At 44.5% G+C, this 15,769-nt stretch overlaps 1 long non-coding RNA gene across 1 annotated transcript in view; it reads right to left on the reverse strand.

The window, feature by feature from the left end:
* Positions 1–8,609: 8,609 nt before the first annotated feature.
* The window catches only part of LOC114486890 (uncharacterized), an 18,181-nt gene continuing 11,021 nt past the window's right edge, over positions 8,610–15,769 (reverse strand). The window contains exon 3 of the long non-coding RNA XR_003681285.1: positions 8,610–8,714. This is a non-coding gene — a long non-coding RNA (uncharacterized lncRNA). The remainder of the gene's footprint in view (positions 8,715–15,769) is intronic.

The following is a 15,769-nucleotide window of genomic DNA, read 5'->3' on the forward strand; positions in this document are numbered from 1 at the left end:
ACCACTGGGCTAGAGTATTAAAAGGTTGGGTAATGGTGTTGAAAAATACTAGAAATGCATATGGTGGCCCAATTACAAAGAAGCTGGTACATCAAGAGTTAGAACTTTATCCCATAGGCAACAGGAAGCCCTTGGACAGTTTTAGGAAGTGGAGTAATCTAATTTAAAGTGATGTTTTGAGAACGATCTCTCAGGTAAAAATGTCCCTTTGAGGCACTTCCCAACTATGGTACAAAATGTCCCAGTTGCCTTGATGCCATCAATGGTCCTTTCCATCCACCTACCCAAGGCCACAGGCCCCTACAGAAAACGCAGCCCGACTTCCTGGTTTCTGACCTGCACCTTGTCCATGGATTCTCCCTCTCTCCTGAGTCCCTTTCGATGGTTACTTCCTCTGGTTGTTCATCCCCTTTGACTTGACTTTTCCTGGGGCCAGAGCCTCTTGGGTTGTCCCTCCTTGAGTTAAGCACTGCATTCCAGTACCACCCCCATTCCCATGCCACACCCTCCTCCCACCCTGACCTGAATGCAGTGCCCAGGCCCTGGCTTGTCTGGGAGGAGGCACTAGACAGAAAGAGCTGAGAGTCAGGGACTGTGAGTCTGGCTGGCAGGGACTTGTTAGGTGACCAAGGCCAAGTCACTTACCTCTAGGTTTCAGCTGCCTCATTTATTTAATCCAGGCTCAGGAACTGGATTAAACAATCATTAAGGAGACCCAATATAAAGCTCTATAATTCCACTGAAAGCCTTTGCTGGGCAGGATTACTTTACTGAAAATATATTGTTCAATCACAAGTCTTTTTTCCTGGACATAAAAGAAGTTTACTTTTAAAAAATATAGAACCTATCTTTATAAGCTCAATATCAAGGTATAGAAGGATAATACTTTAGAAATATTAATGTCTTGCCCCCAGATTTCTCCCGTTTGCCCTTCTTTCCTGTTCCAGTAAGTAGACAATTCTGTGCTTATTGCCGTGGGGAGAGAAGTGACACATCCGAATAAAGGAAAAAAAGGGTGTCATCCCTGCTTTGGTTTCCATAAGTCTAAGCCTTTAGGGCAGAGGCTGCAAAGTGGCAGCCCTTCGCGCAAAACTGGGCCACAGATGTTTTTATGTTTGATCTGTAGTGATTTTTTTTCCCCAAAATAAGTTAATTTCCAACATTTAAAAATCAGAAAGGTTTACATAAGGTGAAAATTTCCAGCTTCTTCTCGAAAAACAAATTGGAAAATTTGGCAACTTTGCACCTCAAAGATAGGTCCAAAGCACCCTCTTTCCTGGATCAATGAGTCCTGGAAAGAAGCAAGAGCACAGAGGCTTAGCTTGGGTAAGGCAGAGCCATGAGCAGCTCCAGGGACTCATCGTAAAGATAGCAGGGAGGTCTGCCAGGGCCACAGGACCAGAGGATAGACAGCTCAGGGGTGACACTGATGTCCCATGGCCAAAGGCTCAATGAGACAAAGGGTGGATCTCAGCAGATGACCTTGTGGAAAAATGCCACCGAGGATAGATGCTTCTTATTACACTCCTTGGTCCTAGTTGGGCACCCTGTCCTAGGGAAGCAACCAGAATTGAGGTACAATCCCCTGGGGCAGAGAGAGAAATAGAAAAATCTCAAACATAGAGATTAAGTCTCTGCCACAAGAATGGAATGGGGGCTCAGATAGAAATTAATTTCCTTTTAGAAAAGTCAAAGAAATGTATATTTTCTGCATGCCTCAGTTTGGGACTTAGATACGTACCCATGATAAAAGAATGAAGGATTTTACTTATATACTTGTTTTTTATTTGTACACATCCTTTTAAAAATGACATGAGGTATGAGTGAGATGGGTGGTAAGAGAAAACAATTGTGCCTGAATCTCCTCTTCCAGAATGAGATGAAAAATTGGTTCATTCTGAAGAGTTTGGAGATGTATTTGATCTTTATACCCGCGGTTCTTGACATGTTTGGGTCAGGGACTCCTTTGAGGAGCTGATAAAAGAGAGAGACCCTTTGTCCCAAAAAACATACAAAGACACAAAATGTGTGTGTTTAATTCCAGAGGCTTCAGAACTCATCCCCTTTGGAAGCTCATCCGTGGACCCCAAGATAAGAAGCCTTCCCCACGGGGGCTGCCTCTGTCTGCCACTCTTCCTGTCCCCATTTTCTTCCAGGGGATTTCAATGAAAAAAAAACATCCTCAGCTTATTTGGAGTACAAAAAAAACTGCCACCCACAGTCTGTTACCCTGGCACCCTCACCATCTGCAGCCTTCAAAGCCCTTGCCCATTCCCACCCCCCGTGGAGCCGTAGTGCACAGGCCTCTTCCTGTAGGGCTGCTGCATTCTGAGCTCTGCCCGAGCACCCTCTTTGGGACTGCCTGACACCGACGCCTGTTATAAATAGAAGGGGATGAGGCCCTGAGTGCTCACCTCACTTCTGGCAGAAGACGCTTAGATTTGCTGCCTGTCAGGAAACTCACTCTGAACACAAAAGCATCCTGGGCAAGAGCTGCTCAACCAGAAGGGATGCAGAAGTGTGTAGCTGAAGGTGAAGCAGACAGCACAGCCCACCAACTGGGAGCCACAGCACACTGTTCAGTCGATTCGACTAAAGCAGGCGTTTGTCCAGCCACCAACCACATTGACTGAGCCTCCTTTGCGTGGAGAATTGCTTTGGCTTGATGGCACCACGGAGAAAACAATGAAGGCTGGTGACACGACTATGGAGGAAACACTCACTCATGACACATGCATGGGACGCTATGTGTGTCAGGCACTGGGCCAGCCTCCCTGGAGTCCCAGGTGAGTCCAACACCTCCCCATCCCCCAGAAGCCCTTGTCCTTCTGCAAGAGGGTGGGACCAGACAATGCTCATACCACAGACTTACTCCACGTGGTTCCACTAACCTCCTGTGAAGCCTTCAGCAACTTGCTTCCTTCTCTGGAGCCTCATTTTTCTCATTTGTAACATGAGGGTGTCGGACATGAAGATGCAGGAGGTTCTCTTCCAGGTGGTAAAAATTCTCTTGTTCCTTTGGCCTACATACAAAGCTTCTAAAGGAACTTTTATTGTGATCTTCAAGCCACTAGATGGCGATTGCACTTAGTTTGGGAGGAATGCTTACTTAGAAGGATTACTGGTCTAAAAAAAAAAAAAAAAAAAAAAGATCTCCCAAAAAAGTGGGTTGCTTAAAGCAGCGAGGAATTATGTAGAGTTAGATGGATGAAATCGAAATGCAAAGCATCTATTAGTGTCTGCTACCCATATGATAAAATACGCTTCCACAGCCATCAGGCCAACCTGTCTAACTCATCTGTGCTGATTCAGCCGGCAACGTTTCCTGGTGGTGGTTCTGGAGCAGGCAGCAGGGTGCTCTGCACCGAGGCCAGGAGACCTACTTTTAGTCCCAGCTCTTCCTCCACGAGGCTGTGGAACTTGGTGAATCACCCGTCTTCCCTCTGCCTTGGTTTCTGCATCTTTAAAATGGGGAGGGGCCCAACCATACTCTGTGAATTAGCCCTACCTCTAGCATTCTATGGGTCTCTGGATAAGACTGCCAGATGCCAGTAAAAAAAGATTTCCAGCACTAAATTTGGAGGAGAATTCCAATATTCTTGACCTCTAGAACAAGAGGAAGAAGGCTTAGTGCCACACACACATTTACAACACAGCATGATGCCACTATTATTACCTGCCCTTTGCCAAATTAAAGGAGACATCTCTTAAAACCTGAAATCTGCTTCTGAGCAAGGGAGCGTGGTGACAGGCCCAACCTGTCTGGCAGACAAACTGTCTGACTCCATGACTGGAACTGGGCTCAGGCACACAGCTCGAATTCCAGTAGAAAGCCTTCCAGCTCCTTTGCCAGGTCACCACCATTTCTTTCTCTCCGTTGTTACTCCACACTGGCTTCATTTCCCCCCAGTTCCTTTCCTCTGGGTGCATCAAACTTCACTCTGGTTAGGGGAGAAACCCATGGCTCTCAGAACAGAAAATATCCCTTGCTAGGGCCCATAGCCACAAATGAGCTAGTACCCCGAACTAAAACCATTTTTTTCAAGGTGTAGTCCGCTGACTACATGTATCAGACTCAATCATGCTAAAAATGCAGACTCTGTTCGTACCTAGCTCTACGAAGGCAGGATCTCTATGGGGAAGCCTGGAATACGCATTTTCACAAGCATTCAGCTGAGACTGAAGTTTGAGCCCCATTGCTTCACCACAAGGCTCCTCACCATGTTCAAGGTTAATTGAGTAACAGGCGATTTAGTGGAATTCTAGGCACTGAAACCTAACAGTGTATGATTTGAGAAGACATGCATGGCATTTGTTGAAACAGAAAAAATGTCAAAGAGAGAGGTTCACAGTAGATCACATGGGGCTTCTCTGAGTGGCAGTGCTTTTGTAGAATCCAGGCCTGCTCATCATCCTTAAAGGTGGAGAATTTTACATTTTTCTTCCCAAATTCATCAGAACCAGGGGCAGCAACTCACTCTAATTAGCCATCTCACAAGAGACTGGTAAATAAATTAGAATATTATTTCATTAATTACAAGGAAAGACAAAACTGCTAAGCAAACTGGAATACTCATGTCAGCATGCCAGCAAGTTGCTCTTTTTTAGAAAAGTCTACATAGGCAGGCAAACTACCATTAGCAGATGGTTTGATGAGCATGGACTAAGAGCACGGAAATTAGATGACGTTAATGCCTTGAGATGTGGGGACCAGCGACACAACCTCCACCAAAAGGAGAGAGATGAGAACAGACCTGCCATTTAACTAAGCCCCTACTATGGACTGGACACCGTCCCTATTTTTAATCTTGCAGGGATATACTTGGCAAAGGAACAAGAACCTTCTTGCTAGCTGGTCTGAGCACCCTGTGTGTGGAGACCCAATGATAAATCCATTCTCGTTTTTTTTTTCTTTTGCTATTTTACATAGACCCTGGTGGCCATTACACATGTGTCAACTCCATCTTTATTCTGTCCAGTTATAAAACAATTAAACAGGATTCTTGAGACGCACTTAGTCCTACTGACTAATTAAATTTCTTAGGTTAATTTGCTCTGCAAATGGGATTCTAATCCATTACCCGAAGTTCTGTTTGCTTTTTCAACCTAATCTGCATACTTGCTAAATATATATTTTAGGAAAATGAGGCACAACAAATGAAATATTTGTGTTCCTACTGAACTATCTTCAAATTATGTACACATTTAATTCTTAGCATCTCTGCCAAAAGCACAATGCAAGCAACCTTAGAGGGAATGGAGGCGACCTATACCTTATTTACATGCAATTCCCACCTAGCCTGTGCATATCTAACTATGTTTCCAGCTCAGCTCCAAACTAGGTCACAACGGTGTGCAGAGCCTCCCTGGCATTCCCCATCATCCCATGGGTGCACTTTATTACCATGAGTCACTTGTCATGTGGGCTTTATTGATGTGATCTGTCCTCTTGAGGTTTATAGGTTAAAATTTTCTTATAATCAACTTAAATTTAGGGGAATGACAAAGCCAGAGATAGCAGATCTATTGAAGGCTTGCTTATCCTTATAACAGCTGCTGGCTGAAATAGAAAACACTGACTTCTTTCCCAAGATTATACATTTAAAATACAAAATATAATAGCAATAATATACATATAAAATGGTCAAAGCGTTAGAAAAATAATTCTCTTAAGACTTGGTCCACATGTTCCTATGTCAATGAAAAGAGAACTGAATTATCACATGGAAGAGAGCCAAAGGCACAGATAATACAAAATAACAAATAATTTACCAGACGTTTATATTTTCATTTGTAATGCACTTTTAAATTTTACAGTACAACATGGAAATAGAGGTAGAGTGTTTTGGAAAACACGTTTTAGTGTAGGCATTCTCTGATCACACTTTCCTGTCTTTCCAGACCTTCTTTCCAGCCCTCCTCTGACCCTACCTGTTGTCTTCACAAGATCTTCATCAACTTGAGTATTCCGTTTTATCTCAGTCTTTCACTTTGCATCAGTCCTTTCCTGCTTTATCTTTTCCCTCTCCTTCCCAGACACCATGATCCATCACTTCAACTACTTTCTACCTAGAAAACCCAGCTTCCTCATCCTTTTGTTCTGCTGTTTCTCCTGTCTTATAAATCCCCAACACTGAATTAACCCAAATGGATCTACCTTCTCCAGCTCTACACACTGGTAGCCAAGCATTAGAGAAACACACACAGATGGGTAGAATGGTTCATACATTAGGATATACATTTAGGATGTCCAGTCTCAACTGGACCCCCAGTCCTTTTAGCCAACCTTGTCTGTTTCACTAGTCAGTTTCCTTTCTCCCCTCTTTTCCATGGTAGGTTCAAGCTTTTGACACTTTGCTCATGTTCCCTAGCTCACCTCAAATATCCCCACTCTCTTTAACTGATAAAATTGAGATGACCCAGCATAAAGTCCCTCAGTTCCCTGCCCCTGACTCACAGGTTTATCTGTACCCATATCCTTCCTTCCCTGAGGTCTTGGAGGATGGCTGCTTCAAGGCCAGTATCACCACAGGACTCTTGAATTTACCCCATTTCCATCCAGAAATTTGTTCTATCAATGATTCATTTATTCTGTTTCTTCAACTTTTCCCTCCTTCTGGTTTCTTCTCGTTATCACTTAATCACGTTCAAGTCTCTTCAAACCTAAGAAATAATAAAACACCCACCATCCTGCATGCCTCCTCCATCTATCACTCTATGTTTTTTCTCCTTTTATCCAGACTTCTGGGGTCATCTGCATTCAGCTTTGCCACTTTTTGCTGTCCATCCAATCATCCAACAAATAAGATTTAGCTTCTGTCCCTACAAATCCACAGAAAATGCTTATCCTAAAGCCACCAATGACCTCCTCACTGTTATGGCCAGTGGACAGTTGGTTCTTTCTTACTTGACTTCTCAGAGATATTTGACATCATTGCCTGCTTTCCTTTTTGAAATCCTCTTCTCTAACTTCCTGTAGGTGTGTAGGCTGCAGGTATTCTAATGACTTTCAAATCGTATCTCCAGCCCAACCCTCTCCTTGGAGCTTTAGACCCTCATGTCAAACTGCACACCAAATTCTCCAGCTGGATCCAAATGCAACATATCCAAAATGGCTCTCATTTATTTCTCTCCCAAACCCTTCTTTCTGTGTGCCCCAGTTGCCAAGTCAGAAGCCTGGGAGTCATCCTTAACTTCTCCCCCAACCCTGCCCTTACATAAGCCAATGGTTGCTAAGTTCTTTCTACTCTACTTCTTAATAGGAAGCCCTCCTTTCTGACCTACCTATTAAAAGAATCAACTGACTACTCTCCTGCTTCCCATCTCACCTCAGAGAAGTCTTACGTGGCAATTAGAATTCTGCGGTTTCCTTACCGTGCTCTTCATAAAGAACTTCCATTCACCGGATGAAAACACTGGAGGTGGGAAACATGAATCCAGCTGCAGTGAAAGGTGATTTCTCTTTTCAATATTTGTGTTGAACACATGGGATCTTTTTCAAACTAGAGCATCTTGAATTATGTATCTTTGAGCTCCTTTAACCAGAAAAGTAAAAGAAATAAATGTGTAAATGTTCTGGAGAAGACTGGGCCATGAAAATCATGAAGTCATCTGGTGGAACTATGCCAGGTAATTCTAATAAGAATGAATCTCATCAGTTCCCTCTGAAATGGAGGAGCTTGGGGTTCTAAACCACAAAGTCCCATCTTTGTGCTTCAAGTGAGATGTGAAGATAAACCAGAGGACAGGAGTGCTCCTGCCACCCCCTCATCCATCCTTCTGGCACATATGGGTGGATGATCATGCCACCCTTCACAGATCTACTCTAGGTCACCATGATGCATTTCCCTAAGATCCATCTGGAAGGTGTTTCAGAAGAGAAAGGTCTACAGGACTTCAATATTTATGAAACATTTCATGTTAATCAGACTCAAGTTTCTGTATCAGAAAACATTTTAAAGGAGCAAAAATGAACTAAATATCACTCAAGATTCCTTTCAGCCCAAAATTCTATTAATAGTTTATGTCAATTATAGCTCAATAAAAAACAATAAGTTAAAAAATCTGTAAGATTAAAATTGAGAAAAAAAAATTCTACGGTCTCTTTAAGTCACCGGTTTTTAACTTTGGTTAACAGTGGGCATGGGAGAGGTGTTGCAGACTCCTTTGAGAATACAATGGAAGATACTGATTCTCTTTTCTGGAAAATGCTTATATATACACACAACTTTCTGTACAATTTCAGAGGTTTCATGCGTCCCAGTTTAAGACCTTCTGTCTGTATCTGGGCACTTACTAGGCATGAATTTAAATGTGACTGAAACTTTTTTTTCAGTAATCAGATAAACAAAAGATTCCCACTGAGTACCCCTCAACAATATGACCCAGCTTCTCAAACCTGTTCCTCTTCCATTTCCCAAGGATCTTGCCGTGGACTTCCCTGGGGTGCCCAGCTCTCAGCTCAACGAGAAGACTGTTCCTTCGTTAAGCCAGTGTGTCTTGGACAAAAGCCTTTGCAGGACTTGGTCCTTCTCCTATTTCCATGCCCATGGCTGCGGGATCAGCCACACCAGGAAGCACAGGCCAGATTCTAGCTCTCTGGAGGGACTTTCCTCTCCAGGGGGACACTGAGGGAATTATTAAAGTGACTCCAGGTTTCAAAGTGGGACAGAAGTGGGATGGAGGAGGGTAGGATGGTTCCAGCTGCTCCCTTCCTGAAGAGACAAGAAAAAATAGGTCTGGCTTAGCCATTGGTTTCAGTCAGGGATGGGGGCCCAGAGAAGGGGAGAACTGGTGCTGTGAAGACAAACTTTTTGGAGGTGCTGGCAGTTGGGCTGAGCAGGACGTGTAGAACTGGAACATGCACTAGGGGGTTAGCACTGAAGTTAATATGTTCCTCACACTTAAATGTTCTCTGTGCTCAGATCACTCCACCTCCCTGAAAACATGGAAGAATGTCTGAGGCGCATTATTCTCACTGGTGTATTACCACCATTGCCATGTGGGCTCCAATCTCTTTGTTACTAGTACCCACTCCAGTTCCTGGGAACTCCCCTCTACATGATTTCCTGGTCTACATGTATTTACTACTTGTATTTCCCTACAATTCGAAGGCTTTTTCAAGAATTCCAACAAGTAGTAAAAACTACTAGTACCCACTCCAGTTCCCCACATCCTTCACTTCCTGGGAACTCCCCTCTACATGATTTCCTGGTGGCTGTTTATTTACTACTTGTATTTCCCTACAATTCGAAGGCTTTTTCAAGAATTCCAACAAGTAGTAAAAACTTCTGATTCCTTTCTAATTCCAAGCCATGAGAAAATATTTTGTATGTCATAACAACTAGGTAAACATAAGTTGCAATTTCTCCAATTGATGAGAAAGTTCGATTTTGTTTCATGTTATTTCTGCAGAATCACAGAAAACAAAATGTTGGTTGAATTCCATGGGGAAAAACAAGAATTTCAGCAGTTTCACCTAATTCCATTACATCATATTTCCCCAATTCACCATTTGTCATAGCATATTGCAAAATGTCACCACCAATTTCCCTATTTTAAATACTATGGAGAAAAGATAATTTTGTTGGATGCCTGGAGAGAAAACAGAGGAGAAACTTGTACAAGAGAAGTGTCACATACAGTCATTGTGTGTGCTTGCCTCCTACAAATTCTGATAGGTGCAGAGGCAAGATTTTGACAGTGTTTTTGTTCATGATGTTTATTTTTTTTTAAAGAACAAAACTGCCAATTTCAGTTTGCATCATTGAACAAAATGTGTTCAACCTATTATATAGAATGCAATACTCATGAAATAGATACTTCCTGTGGATCTCAAGAGTGGGGCCTATCTGCCTAGAACTCCGCACCATATACACACACAGACACACACACACACACACACACACACACACACATACACACACAGACACGCCTTCACTGGCTCATGCCAAGGCATTCTTCATTTTTTAGCAGATTGGACAAATGATTATAAGCCCAATGTGGGTGGAAAAGAGACTCCACCACTAAGGACATGGCCAACCTGTTTGTGAAAACAGGAGGAACAGTGGGAAATTAGCAAGCATAAGTTTTCAACAGAAACTATGTCGTTCTCCTCCTGCCCCAATCTCCAGGGCACTGCAGAAGTGGAAGCAGCCCCAGCCTGAAGGAAGACTAAACCACTATTCATGTGTGAAGCCATACAGTGGTGAAGAGCACAGAATGTCTAGATTTGACTCCTAACTCCAGCAGTTACTACCTGTTGGATCTCACAGATTTCAAATAAATTGTTTAATCTCTTTTTGCCTCAGTTTCTTCATTGGTAAAAGGGAGATTAATAATGAATAATAATAATATCATATCTGAGGAATAAATAGGATGCATAAGAAATAAATGAGTTGTTACATAAGTGGCACCTTGTGCCTAGCACATAGTATGCAGTGTAAAAGTACTTGCTCTTACTGCCTCATATGTTTAAACTATGTTACTGGGACAGGATAATATTTTGAATTACAATCACCATCTTTTAGCAACCCTAAAAGACAGCAATTGTAATTCTAATCTGTGACCCCTTCCCCTTTCACTCCCTGGGCCACCATTGGCAAGGGGGAAGTTGACATTGGGCATGATCCCTTGGGAAGAACACTTGCAGAACCAACTGCCCTGATGCCTGAGGTCCGAGGAAAGAGATTTAAGTGGTGTTCAGGCCTGGGGTTGAAGGGGGCTCTTTTTTCAGACGAGGAAGAGATGACGAGCTCCACCCCCATAATAAAAGAAACAGAGCCTTGGAAAAGAAATAGCATTTTCTAAAAGGGTGGCCCTTTAAAAACTTCTTGGGCTGGTGGAAAGGAAAAAGTGGTGCCCAGTGGGGACAGAGATGGAGATGGAGAGGGCCCCAGGGGCTTGCCCGGTGGGAGGCCAGTGTGTCTCCTTGACAGCCTGATGTATTTCAGGGCCAGAAACTGCTGACTATCCCTATCTAAGTTAGCATATTCTGTTGGCTGCCTCGTTGTGGGCGTTGAGTTATCCTTTCTTAGCTCCCCGTCTGTATTGTATTCACTTTCCTCCCTTTAAGACACTTCTGTCTGGGTCTGCCTTCTTAATAATGAAGTCAAAATGTCCTGTTGTCAGGGGGAAAATAGCCCAGCTGACGACCAAGTAGCAGGGAAGGCAGCTGGAATTGCACTGGGAGGGCGGGATAAAGTCAAGCTGCATTCCATGAAACCTGGAAAACTCCATCAGCTTTTCCAGTTTCCCTCCAGTCTCCACATCCCCAAGGACCTCATTGTCCCTAAAGAAAGCCGTTAGTGTGCACAGGCTAATGAGGCCCTCCAGTCACCGGAACAGAGAGGAGCATTGGGGCGTCCATTTCTGCACATGTAGCAACTGGCTGTGGAAACACCTGGTCCACATAGCCGCCCGCGGCTCCAGCCAGGGCGGTGCTGGCTCCTCCAGCCTGGGCTGCCGGAGGACTCCTGCTTGAAGAGACACTCTGAGGAGTCAGAAAGTGTCTTTGGCGGGTCCTAGCCACCAGATGGGACTCATGTTGCCGTCCAGGAGACACTGTCACAGTTTGATCCTTGACAACATATTCTGGGGAGGTCTTCTTGGAAATGCAAAGGAGGTTTTCATGAAAGCCAAGGTAAAGACACTAGTAGGGAGCCACTGTTTATTTCTGAAATAAGAAATTATTCCCAGATTATGGTAGGCGGACACATGACTGGCATGGCAACCCCCATTTAACCATGGAGTCTCCCCCATAGACTAAACCCGTTCAGTTGCCACCCACATTTTCTCTGATAGAAACCACTTGGTGAATGAGGTAGCCCAATCCTACACTCAGAGAAGAAGCTGTGTAGAAGCCACTCATCTTCCTGTGGAACCTCCTTGTCCAGGGAGTGCTGCATGGCCCTGCCTTGGCAGATTTGTCTCACGATGGCACCAGACCATCTCTACCTCCACAGAACATACACCATGAGCTCTAGTCAATACTTTGTAAGTCTTGGGAGTCAACACATCCACCCAGTGACGCTGTGATTCCAGAGTGGTTACCTCACAACTCTGGGCAGTGCAGGAAGACTGACAAAAAGAACGCAACTTTGCTCTCTACAGCAGTATATAGTTCTACTATACTACAGTTGTAACTATGAATTCACCAGTGGGTGTTCAGGGCTCTTGTACAGCCTCTGTGAGCTGGAGAGCGAGTTTCTCCCTGAGAAACATCCATCCTTGGCCGAAGGTCAGCCCCTGGACCAGTAGGGATGCCCCCAGGTAGCACGTGCCTCCCTGAGGGTATGTACTGAGGTGAGCAGCCAGCTTTCTGCAGTGAGGCCCAGCTCTTCTGCTCTCCTTTTTTTTCCAGACTGCAGCACAGGCTTCAAAACAACCAAAAACGGGGTTTAGACTACACAGCACACATGGACATACACACACGGGACATGGCATATAGAAACCGGGGTCCTGCTGGGCTGCTTCAGCCACCCTCATGGCCCCCAAGGAGGGAGGGTGCCTTCTTGGGCTTTGCCAGGGAGGGGCTCAGGCACCCAGCTCTCCAGCCTGCCAGGAGCTCTGCCAACTGCTCGAGGGTGGATCCTTTCCAAGAACAATGCTTGGCTCCCCCTCCTCCTTGCGGGTGTTTTGTCCACCTGTTTCCCCAAGGTCAGCTGGCATAGAGCACACCCTCAGAGGACATGTGTTCCCTAGAATGGCCCGTGTCTCCTCTACCCTCAGCACCTTTCCTCTGGGGCCAAGGGAAAAGCCCCCTCTGCTGATATCTGATGTCAACACCAGCTTCCCATACCAGGTTCTTCTATTCCCAGGTGGGCTTAAGTCTTCCCTGGCTCAGACAATAGGGGTCTGAACATAGCCAAGGTTATGTTACACTTCACTCATTCCCACATTCATTAGTTCATCAAGTGTTGTGAACCAGAGCAAGTCTGGTACTTAGAACCAGAGCAGTCATGGTATAAATAAGACTTCAGGTTCAGAAATCTTGGACACTTGTTATTTTCACTTACTTAAACTGTGTGCTGGAAGTAATGAGTAAAGCACGCCCCAGCCTGAAGCTGGGTGGCTGCTTCACCTCAGTTCAGTTCTGAGCACACCAGTATTCTGGGTTCTCTTTTTATATTGAGCATCACCCCAAATCCACCCCCTTTCTTTTTTTTTTTAATTAAAAAAATTTATTTATTTACTTAAATTATTATTATTATTTTTTGATGTGGACCATTTTTTTTTAGTCTTTATTGAATTTGTTACAATATTGCTTCTGTTTTATGTTTGGGTTTTGTAGCAGTGAGGCCTGTGGGATCTTAGCTCCCCGACCAGGGATCGAACTCACACCCCCTGCATTGGAAGGTGAGGTCTTAACCACTGGACCACCAGGGAAGTCCCCCACCCCGTTTCATCTTTCCAGAAGTAATTTGGGGGATCTACAGGGGAGAGAGTCCCTTGTATTCACAAGTAAACAAACTTATGTGCTGCATTTGAAAAGTGACTCAAGGTTTATTTTTTTTTAAAACCAGGGAAACAACAATAAACACAGATGAAATATAAATCTGAAAAGAGATTCAGATTTTTTTTTTCATATCAACACTATAAAACTGTTTATTTGGGGAAAAAACCCAAAATTTCTAGAAGAATAAAGTCACATCAGCACCTACCAGAATAACTCCCGCCCACTTGCTCACAATCCAGAGGATTCCCATTTAGGACCATGGCCTAATTTGCAAAAGATGCTAAACACAAATCATGTTTTTAACCATGCGTTAATTCCAACAGATCACACTGGGAGGCCACAGTGTTTCCACCACCTAGAAGTTCAGGGTCCCAGCCTCTTCCAGATCCTTGAGCTTCAGGAAGAGAAGAGAAGGAGGAAATGCCCACTAGACCTAAGTCTGGGGCAAGGGAATACATTTGGAAAGAAAAGGAGTCATAGCGTTTTTTCAGAAGAAGGATAGGGGTATGGCATTGAGGCAGTAAAATAGGTATTTGTATTCAGTGAGTTTTTAACTTTTAGAATACATGGCACAGAGCTCTTCTGAATTCTGAGGTGTTGGGCTCCTCATCACAGCACGGGAGGCACCTCGGGGGAGATGCAGTCCCGGACTCGGGGTCAGTCTCCAGATGTCTGCAGTGATGGTGCTGAGCAGAGAGAGAGCAGGGCCCTACCATTAAGGGGCTCACAACCCAGGAGGGGAAATGCTTTAAAACCGAAGTACAGACACCTACCAGGAGATTCACCCTGACTTGTGCCTCAGAATCTCTAGAGACATTATTTAAAAAGTCATGCCTAAGCCCCACCTGGTCTTCTGAATCTGAATCTCAAGCTCAGACGTCACCTCTGCTGCCAAGATTTCCTGAAGCCTCCAGACAACATAGCTCCCTCACCTGCATGCCCGTACCTACTTCCATGCTGGCTTTTACCCTCCTTACCTGTGTGTCCACCTGCCCTCCATCTCCCACTGGCCCCTGCCTGGTGAGTCTGAAAAATACCTATTATACAACCAGAAGGCTTCTTCCAGGAAGTGGCAGGATATTCAAACTTAAAGTTAAGTTTTTACACTAACGATTGGAATCATAGGGGATATTTTCTTTTTAATTGGGATCCGGGCATTCCATTGTCATTTCAGAATTTAGGAGCAGACGTCCTAAGATTGCTGTTATTTACCCTGAGATAGACTCATAGTCTAGGCAGTGACCATGGCCTAAATCTTGCTCAGCAGCAGGACCGAAAAGTGAGCCCGGGGGAGGAAACAGCTGTCAGGCTCTGACTTTCCCTCTTGGCCAATGACTCACCTGCAGCTGCATGTGAGGGCCGGCCCAGGCAGTAGATGGGACTGTAAATGTCACCCAATTGCCAATTTTCCCATTTCAGAAAGACCTAGAAATGGAAAAACAGACTATGATAAGCCCTAAAACCATATCACATCTCTTCTCTCCATACAGTTTATGTTCAGTTGCTAATGTCATCAGCTGTGTCATCCAGCAGTGACATATACTGTTTCTCCCTCTGGTGGAAAATGTCCCATGAGGTCACCTTCTCAGTCAGCTGAGTCAGGATCACAGAATTCTGGAAATATAAAGCTGACAGATCTTCCTAATAACAGGAGAACTGTTAACATTTCTTGAGTATCTACTATGGGCCAGCCAACTCATGTATTTTATTTTATTTAATCCTCACACTAACCCTGACACGTAGGTTTCATTGTTTTCATATTTTAGATGGAAAAAAAAACAAACACTGAGGCTTGGGAAGGCAAAGTGATTTGCCCAAGGTTACACATCTAGTAACCCATATCCGTTATAACCTAAAAGCCTGTTTCTCAAAGTGGGGATCGCGTACAGGCAGCTCGCCCAGAGTCACAAGAAGCCACTTAAACACAGCACATTCTCTGAAGTGCCAATTTTACTCAATGGTAAATACTTTGAGACTGTTTATATTAAAGAAAACATGCATTTATTATGGAGGAGGAATATGAATTGGCATAAAATTTAAAGAAAAAAACTTTAAGAAATTTACACTCGTGGCCAGCTACTTGGGCTTTGTCCCCCAGACCCTTGGGGCCCCTCACCATTTTCCTCTGTCATGAGGAGTATTCCGGTGGAAAGGTTTAAAAGCAGAGCCTTGGGGCTTCCCTGGTGGCGCAGCGGTTGCGCGTCCGCCTGCCGATGCAGGGGAACCGGGTTCGCGCCCCAGTCTGGGAGGATCCCACATGCCGCGGAGCGGCTGGGCCCGTGAGCCATGGCCGCTGAGCCTGTGCGTCCGGAG

Source organism: Physeter macrocephalus, chromosome 9, assembly GCF_002837175.3.
Source record: "Physeter macrocephalus isolate SW-GA chromosome 9, ASM283717v5, whole genome shotgun sequence".
NCBI lineage: Eukaryota > Metazoa > Chordata > Mammalia > Artiodactyla > Physeteridae > Physeter > Physeter macrocephalus.